The sequence below is a fragment of the Vanacampus margaritifer genome, chromosome 6 (assembly GCF_051991255.1).
Source record: "Vanacampus margaritifer isolate UIUO_Vmar chromosome 6, RoL_Vmar_1.0, whole genome shotgun sequence".
NCBI classification, from domain to species: domain Eukaryota; kingdom Metazoa; phylum Chordata; class Actinopteri; order Syngnathiformes; family Syngnathidae; genus Vanacampus; species Vanacampus margaritifer.
Window position 1 is genome coordinate 27,539,287 of NC_135437.1, and position 12,716 is coordinate 27,552,002.

The 12,716-nt window shown below is 40.4% G+C and overlaps 1 protein-coding gene across 2 annotated transcripts in view; it reads right to left on the reverse strand.

Moving 5' to 3' along the window:
• lingo1a (leucine rich repeat and Ig domain containing 1a) overlaps window positions 1–12,716 on the reverse strand; it is a 363,354-nt gene that overhangs the window by 223,418 nt on the left and 127,220 nt on the right. For both annotated transcript variants that reach the window (XR_013294403.1, XM_077567765.1), the window contains exon 4: window positions 2,147–2,274. The gene's annotated coding sequence lies outside the window, so the exon portion shown is untranslated. The remainder of the gene's footprint in view (window positions 1–2,146; window positions 2,275–12,716) is intronic.

Sequence of the window (12,716 nt, forward strand, 5' to 3'; positions counted from 1 at the left end):
GAATTCTAGTTTGTAGTGAGCAACACTGGGGAACAGTTAGCCATAATAAGCAGGCTGTTAGAAGTTTTAAATCCGTGTTTGCGTGTTGTGGCTTTGAATTATTCTGGGAAGGCCGACTCCGCAATGACCCATAAATCCACCTTGCTCCCTCCCAACCTGCCCGGGGTGAATTATTCAGCACCAGAAGTAAGGGACGCAAGGAGGAGGACATGAGAGAAGTTTCTTGAAATGAGTGATGAGGACTGGACCGGCTCATTCCCACTTTGCTGCGGATCTTTATGGAGCAACCCGCGCCGGTCGGTGGAGTAGCCAACGCGAGCGTCCTGCTGCGGTGAATTACAGCTGCCGCCCACCGGGACAATATTTCCTGCTGATTGGATGACGCACGCACGTGTGCACATGCGCACACACGTACGCAGGCCCGTGATGAGCACTGTGGGATGGAGCCAGCAAGCGTGCCTGCCTGCGTGGGTGTGGGACTGATTTACTCGGAGATGGCGTGGGAGGTTGATGTCTGCGTCGCTTGGAAAAACTCTTTGCACCTGTATCTTGTGCAAGTGTAAAGAAAAATCAATGGAAAAAAAAAATATATATATATATATATATATATATATATATATATATATATATACAGTATATATATATATATATATATTTAGTTTTCATACTCTTGTTAACACAAAAGTGGAAAAATAATAATTGAAACATGGCTGCATCTTTTAGTCATTGATACAGTCATTTCATAATAATTCATAAAATTGAAATAAAAAAATAAAAATAATAAAATTGAGTTCAAATTAAAAAGATGTACTATACTGTTAAAAAAAAAGTGTGATATTGATTTGTGTTGAGGTAATTTTTCTGCCACTAGATGGCATAATTGCATTTGTAAGACGGTGACAGATCAGTACATTTTTCTTTTCGTATTAAGAGCTATCTAATCTTTAACACGAAGTAACTTATGAAATTCTGCAATTTTTTTAAATTGTAAAATACAACTAGACCCGTATCCATAAGTATATGCTGTATTATTAATTGTGCTTTAAAAAAAATGTGCGGCTTTAAATGAACTCAAAATGAATGCACTAATTCTGACACCCCTACTTTTTAACATAGCGGTATGATTGCTAATTCGCAATTATTTTTCATGAGTTTTAATTGATTTTACAATGTTTTTTTTTTTTTTTTTTTTAAGTGCACAAAATGATCAGCGGAAAATATGTATTTATTTATTTAATATTATTTTCGCAGGTACTGTTCAGAAACTACTAGGGATGTAACGATATCCAAACGTCACGATACAGTATTATCACGATATGAACCTCGTAATACAATAATTATCACAATATTGTGAGGAGGTTGGCGATATTACAAAAGGTCATGATACTTTGTAAACTCAAGCTATTGTAAAAAAAAAAAAGAAAAAGAAAGAAAGTGTGTTTTACGATAAATGAACTTGCAAAGTAGCTTTCCATTACCTAATCTTTGACGTGCATATTCAAATTAGGAATCAGCCTCAAGCTGCGCTGCTGCAGGGCAGCTTCTCGAATAATTGCATTATGCATCCAAACATGTGAAAGCAAGCTCAATGGGAGTGAATGACAAACAGGCAGCGTGTCATATTGACATTTGTAAAGGTCACCAGCAGGGGGAGTTAGCGGCAACAGGAAGTCTATGCTAATCTCATTACGGCACTCACCTCGGGCTAGCGTGTCTTTGTTGTGAGGGGGGGAAAAAAAAAGAAGTAAATCTCCATACGTCCCGAGTCAACTCCAACATCGGGCTGACCTTTCAGGATTAATACTCACTAGAGATCATTTCGTGTGGAGTAAAATCTTGAGGGCTGACATCATTTTTGCATGTATTTTGCACGATAAACCCGAAAGCAGGGTGGCAGTGGGGTGTTTAGCGACAGCGTCCAGGGGGATGGAAATGCCAAAAATGATGTCTTATTTCAGTGGAAATAATTTGCTTACTTCACCTGTCAAGAACAGGCCTGCAGAATTTTTGTGTCTCGCCCACAAAAATCACCAAGAAATCTAATTATTGGAATTAGATTACGTGGGTGGGGTTTCTCCAACAGTGTTTAATTTCACTCCGTCCGTTCAGTCGCCCATAACCCGCCCCCGCTCAGCAGATCTCTCACCTTTGATAATGGTTAAATTCATCAGCTGAGTCCAGCAAGGTCTTAAGGACACACGGAACTGGCTCCAATCTTATGTTTTCTTTTCATCTCATGTGGCCAACAGCAGATCTGTTTGCACCTCACAGGCACTGAAAGACAGAATTTGGGGAAAATTATTATAGTATAGTATTTTATTTTGTTTTCGAAATGTTGTTGTAAGTACGGAAGCCCTTCAATTGAAATATAGAAAAAGTCAAAAGAAGAGGGTTTTTTTTTTGTGTGTTTTTTTCTTTTTCTATTTCATGGAATCATTTTCTTTTCTTTTTAATATTTTTTTTGTCTTTTTTTTTTTACAGTATTTAAAAAAACAGAAAAAAGAAAATCCCCAAAATATATATAATCTGAAAAACAGAAATATATATATATATATATATATATATATATATATATATATATATATATATATATATATATATATATATATATATATATATATATAAACTGGGGGGAAATACAGCAAAATATTTCAGAAAAATAAAAATAAATTTTAAAAATATATATTAAAAAAAAGAAAACAGTGATTCCCCCCCCACTCCCCAAGTGAATGTAATACATTTTTGTGTATAATTTATCATTTGAAAATGTAAACAATGGAAAAAATTGCATAGAAATAAAGTATTGCATATTGGTGTTTATCAATTTCCTAAATGTGAAAAATCATTAACAGTGTCTTTACATAAATAAATGTGATAAATTATTATTAATAACTGATGGCCAAACAAATGTAGGACACGACACAATTACTTTCACTTGTCTTTCCACTATGGACTCGTGTCCTCTCCAATTTGACATTCTAGTTATATGCATTCATTCCTAAAAAAAACACACACACACACACAAAACACATTTAATTCAGTAAGACACTTTAAAGGTCAAACTGAAGATAGCAATGCTTCCCTTTACAGGAAAAATCGCTACATGCTCTACATGCACATGATGCTTAAATATGATTCATGAAAAGCCATTCAGTGTTAAATTCCAGTCTGCATGCACACACTATTGGGCAATACACAATCCATCAGCCTCAACTTGCTTTAATGGTACCCACAGGTAAATCTGTGAGGAAGACGATACAAAAAAATATTCTAACCAGGCCGAACATGCTATTGTTCGCATACACCTTCTGACTCTTGTCCCTTATGTTTAGTATGTACGCTCATTCTCATGTGGTTTTACTCGTTTCTATTCATTTAAATGGTGAAGTGTTTTGACTATTTCAGTATATCGTATATTTGAGTATTGTTTTGAATATTTAAGGGTTATGTCCCAATTCTACTTTTGTCTACCTATAAGTGTTTCATTATATTTGCCATTTCGGCAAGTTGTCTTTTTTTTTTTTTTTTAAGTATCTTGTCAAAAAACATGTGCTTGACAAGAGTCGCATCTCTGTGGCACGCCGCCTCGCCGCTGATAATAAAAATGTGCCCGTGTCACCGACGCGTTGACATTCTTGCAGCCTTTGAACTTTTCATCCGACGGCCGTCAGTGACCACGTCTGGACGCTGTCGCCAATCGGGGGCCGGAGTTGTCGTAGCGCTTTCTCGGGCTCGCAACAGTAACCCCCGACACGGACCTCATCTCGCATTCCTGTCTGTGACATTTAAAGGGGCCTCGGGCGAGCGAGGAAAAAGGATGAAGTGAGTAAACAAGGAAGGCGAGCGATGAAGAGCTGGAAGCAGCGCGTGCTCTTCCGAGAGGTCCAAATAGAAGTTTACTTGATGGCATTTGTGCTTCTTGTGGATGCTTGTTGAACTCTCCCCAACTGAAAGGACAACATGGATACTGTGACGTCTGAAAATCCCCAAAAGTTGGACTACATGTTTTGTTTTTCGTTTCAGTCTTCACTGTGCCGCAGCGGTCCATTTATTTTCTCTCCAAAGTTTCCACTTTGCTGAAATACTCAACTTTCCTGACCATCATGGCTCATTTGTTTCTGGCTTTCATCATGTGATATTAGCAAGCTGAGCCCGTAGGCACTGCGATGTCATTTTCCGCTGACAGCAAGTGACGCCCCCGACATGTAAAAAAAGCTGGTAGTGTAATTCATATTCCGCAAACACAATATTAATTACAACAGCGTTTTTAGACTACCTAAGGCACACGTAACGTAACGTAAAGAAAATGTGTGACTTGCTAGCTAGCATAGAATAGGATAGCATAGCATTTTCATTTAGTTGGATCTCCCTGGTGTTGGCTAGCATAGCAACACAGTTGTTTGACAGCTACAGTTTTCTGCAGCAGGAATAACATGATGCAACACGATACAATGTTTAAATTGTATCCTATCTTATATTATTATGGTACTGAATTTGTGTGACATTTTCTTCACATCGCCCCTTAGTAGTGGGGTTTCCATCCACCCATTTTTATTCGAATTTCCAAGAAATGTGAAAACAAAACTGAATGGAAACACTAGAAATGCGAAAAAGGCCCAAAATTCGGATTTTGAAGCAAATCCAAAAAAGGAAAATGTGAATTTTTTTTATGGAAACAGGTTTTGTGAATAAACGCTGACAAGACCGGACACACCTGGCACGTTTTGATTAGATATTACGTCACACGTACGTTTGTAGTCACAAAGCAATGGCGGACGATGAAGTAAGGTATGTTTGGGTGGACGACGAAACAGAAATCTTTTTGTAATTAATTAAAGAAGCGAACAAGAAACGCTACGGTTTGTCAAGAATTACAAAAGCAAACTCATTTGACGTCATTGCACGGCGCAGTCGCTTCCTGTTCTTCTTTTAGTAGTGGAGGATCCCATCGGCGGAGTCCCATCTCAATATTCGCAAAAGAAGAACATATGGAAACGGGCATAAGTCGCATGTCCGTTTTGTGCATTTTCAGTAAATTAGCTTAAAAAATTCGAAAAAAAAGTGGATGGATACCTTATAGGGTCATAAAAGAAAGTTGAAGCAAATACAAAAATGGGCATCTATGAACGTTTCATCCAACCATTTCTTTCCCATAGGAAATAATGTGAATGCAAAGTAAATTAAATCAAACTGCCACCATAATAAATTATTTATCATCTGTGCAGGTAATGCACAAGAAATTCAGGTCACGCGGGTAAAATCCAGAGAGACTTGACTCGCGTCGTTAAAATTAGCACATTGTGAAAAAGGAGTGTCTGCGGTAGTACAAAGTCAAATAAAAGAAAGCCAAAAGTGTCTTCAATCTAATGCTTTTCTTGAGTCATAATTATAAAAAGTCCTCAAGGTTCCCCCAGGAGCCCAAGCACCTTGATTAATGAATCTTCATCTAATAATGTCTGTAATGAATCCAGATAGTCGGTGTGTGCCAACCTCTAGAGAGGAGGTCATTAAAAACACCTCTGGGGGTCTGTAATTAGACGGCTAGTTAATATTCAGTGATTACCAAGAGATTTAATAGAGATTGAAGCTCTGAATGTCATTTGCTGTTGGTAGTGAATATCTTTCTACAACTCATGTCTGCCATTAGGTGGGACGGATGAGCTCTCTGCGTTTGCACCGACTTCAATGGGGCCGCTTCACATGCTACCCACTGCTAATATTAGCGTTAGCCTGGCGGAGGACTACAAACGGCGTGTCGCTCAGATCTCTCTTTCAAAAGACGACACGTCTGGCTTGGACCTCGTCGCTGCCATCTTAATTCCTTGTGAACCGTCTGAAATAGACCACCACAACGCTCCCCCTCCCTCCCTCCCGTGTCCCTTCCCATCATGTGTGCAAAAGCCAAGACCGCCCTGTTCATTGCGACATCCATCTTTTAACTTCTTCAAAGTTCTCTATCAGGGCGCGCACGCCGGAGGGACGGCTGACTGCAGGCTGGCTGGCTGACCCACATTTTCTGCATAGCCATCTTTATTCACTTTCCTCTTTCCATTTCCCAGAGCCGCCCTCCTCATTCCTGGTCTGCTATCTCGCGGCTCATCCATCACGCCGCGTTGCTCCACGGCCACCAGCTTCATTTCGGAGCTCCGGTCGGCGGAATCTGCTCGCCGCCCACCCACTCCCCCATCCAAAGAAGACAATCTTTTACAAAAGAGCGATTTTGAATAATGGGAAAATGTAGTTGGTGTCTTGACTATTGTGTCTACCTCATAACTGTTGGCGACAGCATGTGAAGAATAGTAGTGCAATGTGGGTTATGTTTCCAACCAGAAAACAAAAAGAAACTGCCAGTCTGTCAAATAGTCGGTCTACCAAGGTGAATAGAAGATGCAGATATTCTTCTTTTGGGACTATTCATTTGTTGATGAACCTACTAAAACGGTAACCTTATCCCAAATCCCCAGAACTCGGAATACCAGTAATGTGTTTGTCTACTCACATGATCTCTGTCTCCAAATAACCCCGAATGCAGCTGCTAGGCTTTTGACTGGATTCCAAAGATCCGTCCGCATCTTTTGTCTCTTCTGTCATCCTTGCGGTGGCTCCCTGTTCATTGGAGAATTTAGTACCAAATTCTAAGTCACTTAAAGAGCGCTCAATGGTCGGAGTCATCCATAATTGGTGATATTGGTGTCAGTTAATTGCCCTGTTAGGTCTGCAGTTTGCTCTCTGCCTTTCACTTAATGTACCTTCTGTACTGGTCTGTACATTTGCAGTCTGTGGCCCAAAAGTCTTACTAAGATGAAGTCTCACAAGTTTGGCAGTTGCCACGAGATGATTGATGGATGTCTGGTGGATGGGAGCTAAATTGGTGGCTAGATGGATTAAAGATAGATGGTGGGTTGGATGGATGGATGGATGCCTAGATAGATGCCTAGATGGATGGGTGGATGGATGCCTAGATGGATGGATTCCTAGTTGGATGGATTGATTGATGAATGATGCCTAGATGGATGAATGGATGATGGATGGATGCCTAGGTGGATGGATGGATGGATGATGGATTCCTAGTTGGATGGATGGATGGATTGATGAATGATGCCTAGATGAATGAATGAATGAATGAATGGATGATGGATGGATGCCTAGATGGATACCTAGATGAATGGGTGGATGGATGCCTAGATGGATGGATGGATGGATGATGGATTCCTAGTTTGATGGATGGATGGATTGATGAATGATGCCTAGATGGATGAATGGATGATGGATGGATGCCTAGATGGATACCTGGATGAATGGGTGGATGGATGCCTAGATGGATGGATGGATGGGTGGGTGAATGGATGCCTAGATGGATGGATGATGGATTCCTAGTTGGATGGATGGCTGGTTTGATGAATGATGCCTAGATGGATGAATGGATGATGGATGGATGCCGAGATGGATACCTGGATGAATGGGTGGATGGATGCCTAGATGGATGGATGGATGGGTGGGTGAATGGATGCCTAGATGGATGGATGATGGATTCCTAGTTGGATGGATGGATGGATTGATGAATGACGCCTAGATGAATGAATGAATGGATGCCTAGATGGATTCCTAGGTGGATGGATGCCTAGATGGATGCCTAGATGGATACCTAGATGAATGGGTGGATGGATGCCTAGATGGATGGATGGATGATGGATGGGTGGGTGGATGGATTCCTAGATGGATGGGTGGATGGATGCCTAGATGGATGGATGGATGGATGGATGATGGATTCCTAGTTGGATGGATTGATGAATGATGCCTAGATGAATGAATGAATGGATGATGGATGGGTGCCTAGATGGATACCTAGATGAATGGGTGGATAGATGCCTAGATAGATGGATGGATGGATGATGGATTCCTAGTTTGATGGATTGATGAATGATGCCTAGATGGATGAATGGATGATGGATGGATGCCTAAATGGATACCTGGATGAATGGGTGGATGGATGCCTAGATGGATGGATGATGGATTCCTAGAAGGATGGATGGATGGATGGATGGACAGACTGATCAGAATCAGCATCATCTTTTTTGTCCAAGTATGTAAAACACACAATAAATTTGTCTTCACAATCCCAACCCATCCAAGAGGTATAAAAACAACAATGACCGACAAAGAGAGACAGAACGGGAAGCCTTTTTGGTCTCTATCAGTGACACCGGTTTCTAAAATGAAAAAAAGAAAACAAAATGATGGCGGGATAACAAAACTTGACTTTTGCGCCTTTAAAGGGGGGCACAGTATGAACCTGGAGAAAACACAGAACATACAGCCACATAATGAAAAACAAAACAGCAGATCTCTAACACTTGCCAACGTGGGCGTGGGAACGGGTGGGGAGGGGGCACGTGACAACCCAGACAACCAAGATGGATGAATAGATGATGGATGGATGGAAAGATGAATGCGGGCTTGGTGACGACTAAGAGATCCATGGATGAAGGACACGTGTCCCATACCACAAAACGTGGCACATGTTTGTTGGAAGGATCCTAGTGGCGGCTCCAAAGCAGTGTAAAAATGTTCTTCAGCAAAGACGCTCACTAAATTTCAGTCAGGCACAGTTTGCATGTAGCAGATTTCCCCCCCGAGGCCACTTGTTAGCATCAGCCGCCTCAACGAGTCCAGTTAGTTCTGGCACTGGTCAGCACTGGATGTGATGGGAAGCGGCATGTGTCATTTCGGAATAGTCCAAGTGAAAGTGAGCAAATGACACCAGCGGATGCATTTCATGCATCCCCGCTTTTCACCCTCTTGGCTGCGCTTTTTTTTTTTCCCTTTTGACACGCACTAAACTTAATGGCAGCAGAACTGTGACAACCAAATGGAAACTGAAGAAAGGAAGACAAGCTCAGGTTGGATCAATAGAAGTAAAGAGGACCCTTGGAACTCGTGGACCAAAACTCATATGACAACTCAGAACTGTGCAAGAAAATATGGTTGTTCCCTTGAGTGACTTTTATTTTTTTTCTTCAATTATTTCTTTTACTCTCTTCCATAAGCAAATATTACTCTAAAATGGACTCTATTTGTTCCCACTCTATGGTATCAAGCGGTCTCTTGAGATACGACTTTGTTCTGTGACTTCATTATCTGAAATCATCTTTCCCGATTGACATGAAGTAAAATGAAATTGATCCGGTCCATTTGCACTCAACAGTAAAAAAAAACACACAGTAATAACATTCACTCGCCACGTAATGCACAAACATGAACAATGTGAGCACAAAACTCGAGTTGTTTTCTTCCCCTGTAGGATATTTTGCCAATTGTCAAACCGCACATGACTAAATAATAATTCAATTTGGGTAATCTAATAACAGGGCTACAAATACTTTGGTAGTGGTTAAGTTTACGCTCAAGAGTACATGCTAGTTGTGTTAGCTGCTATGCTAACTGTTTAAGAACACATTTAGCTACTGCATGTGTTGTCACAAAATGTTTCTTTTTCTGATCATGTTAGAAAAAGGGTTCTGTTGGTTTCAGTAACACTCCGTTTTGACAGAAAACTCGAAAACATACGAAAAATAGAAAATATAGCTTTTAGCCTAAGGTCATGTTGTCACTATAGCTGGCTCACTAAAAAAAAGTATACACCGATTAAAATATGACCATAATCAAACTAAATGTTTTAAGAATTACTATACAGTTATATTCGACATGTAAGTTGGTCATCAAGAGGATGGGACGAGAAAAAAGCCATTTTAGGGGATGATCAATATTATTATTATTATTTTTTATTTATTTGTTTCTTTTTTCTTTCTGGAGAAAAAAAAAATATATATTTTAAGATAATATCGGAACCACTTATACTACAGTTATTTCATCTTGCAATATAATTTAAACAACAAGTACACGTTCCTTCTTGCTTCACTCCATTTTTTTAGTCGCCACTTGCTGTGAAGCGCAGCTCTATTTTTATGCCTCTTCCCACGGTTGATGAGCCAGACAACATGTAACGGAAGAAGGTGACAAATGTTCAGTGGCTGTTGATTGATGATGATGATTGTTTTTAAAAATAGCCCCTCTCAAATATGAATTTCCTCGTGTCAATGCGTTCTCCAAACAGCATCCGTGCCCCGCTTGGGTTTATTTGACTCCATATATATGCAGACTTATTTATTTATTTATTTAGTTTGCAGGCAGATCGGCGGCTGCCAAGAGCTGAGCTGAGCGGCGGCCATGTTTGTGATGCGCTGCCAGAGATGGAGCGATGCGGATGCGGGATTGTCTGGTCGCGTCATCGCTGTGCGGCTCCCGGGGCGGGCCGTCGTGGATCATTCCGAGCGAGCCGTAAATGTCACGCCAACTGTCTTAGCTTAACGCAATTATCCTTTATTTCATTCTGTTTTATGGATTTGTGCTGCGCGTTTAATATCCCATTGTCCTCTCGTTGCCTTGTTTAATTTAAACAATATTGGCACATATTTCCTGCACGCTGTCAGCAGTATTTACACACACAATACATATTTGCACATTTTCCTCAAGCGCCACGGCAGGGGGTCTCTTGGGATTTTTGGCTTCTTCTTTTTTTTTTTTGCGAATGCCACAAAAGAATTCGGATCCGGGCTGTGGAGTTCGCTTGTTCTCCCACTCAGTTCTTTCCATTTTCAATGAATTGGCTTTGGGAAATCAAAAGCAGGAAAAACTGCTGTTGCAATACACCAGAGGGAGCTGCAATCTTAAATGCAGCCATTTTGCAGGCATACAAAAGCAGGCAGAAAAATAGGTGTCTTTAGCATTATTATGAATGTTTAAAAAGGAACACCGACTGTAATGACAAGTTTGCTGTATATTATTTATGTGGTTGTTATTAGCATAACTATGATATTCATTTTTCAAAAATCATTTCCAGTATAGTACATTTCGTAGAAACTTTATTTGGATGTACGCCGCCATTGTTAGCGTTCCTAAAGGGATGCTCAAAACTCTTGAACGCGTCTGGTGAATGACGAGAGGATGGGGGGGGGGGGGGGGGGTAACTCTCCCGATCACGTTGTTTCATTAGGAACGCTACGAGGCTTTCCTTGCTTTCTTCATAGAAGTTTTACATTCTACGTCACTACGCACTGCATTATTTAAGAGTTTTCACAAACAATTTTAAGAAATCGTGTTGTTCTAATTACATTTGCCTTGGACAGCCATGATATTAGTGTATATATATATATCTTGATTTATTGTTACTAATATGACCCAAAATTATCAACAGTCAATTTTCCATCCAATTGTTTCAAATTTCTTAAAATCGAATTTTGTGAAAATGCGCAAGAAGGACATGCGACTTATGCCCGTTTCCATCTGTTCTTCTTTGGTGAATATTGAGAAAGGGCTCCACCGCTGTAGGTGGCGCTATACGCCATTAAGAGATGTGACCCACCAGTAATTTGAAAAAAAGAAGGAGAACAGGAAGCGACTGCGCACTGCGATGACGTTGTATGAGTTTGCTTTTGGAATTCTTGATCGATCGTAGCGTTCCTTTGTTGTTTTCCATCTGAAATAGGATTTACATCCACTTCTTGAATTCATTCCAATAATCCGCCATTGCTTTGACTACAAACGTACGTGTGACGTAATATCCGGTCAAAACGTGCGACGCGTGACTCGTATACGGTCTTGTCAGCGTTTATTCGCAAAACTTGTTTCTAAAGCCAAAAATTTGCATTTTCCTTTTTTTCGATACGCTTTCAATGCCCCCCCCCCTTCCTCCACCGCCCCCATTTTTTGCGAATTTTGGGCCCTTTTTCAAATTTCTAGCGTTCCCAATCAGTGAATAAAAATGGGTGGATGGAAATTCCACTTACAAATAATATAAAACCAAGGCGGCATTAAAAAAAAAAACTGCAAAATCAGAAAAAATATATAAAGTAAATAAAGTGTCTTTACCATTATTAATCTAATAATGTGAAAGTCGTCCATACATATTTACTTACTACTTGTTTTTATTTATTTATTTACGTATTTGCTTTTGCCAGGAGCCTTCGCCACTCACCTCCAAGTCGTCAGTTTACGTGCACTTGTTAATACAAACAGACAAAAAAAAAAACACACACACACACAAACAGAGCATGTTTTTAGGGCGGGCGGGCGGGGGTTGGGGGGGGGGGCTTTTGGTCTGTGCTTCTATTAATGCAATGCGCTGGAGCGTGACATATTACGATTCTTGTCTCACACCACTTTGCTTCACTCTGCCGATGTTGAACGCGAGGTGCATTCATGCAAAAGTCACACGGGAGTTGCCGGGGCCGATTGAAGCGCGCCTCCCGGGAGTGTAACGCATGCCAGCCGCACATGTAGCCACACACATGCGCCTCTCCCCGGCCACTTATGTTTGGAAACAAGTCCGGTTCAAGTGACTCTGAGGCAAACTCAGGTGACTAAAGCTAAAAATAGATTCATATGCTCAAAATGTATTGCACACAAAAGTTCAATAAAAATCGTAGCTTCATAAATGCTTATACAATTCTTAACCCATTTGCTCCCAAAAACGCGTATAAATACATTCTATTATTAATTATTACCATGCTCCCAATGACGTATTTATACGGGTTTTTTTTAAAAAAAAATTTTATTTAAATGCTAGAGCATATAGAAGGCTTTGATGCAGACGGAAGAGAATGCTTGAAGCAATGGTAATTATTACAAAAAGGGCCAGCAGGTGGCAGCAGAGTATA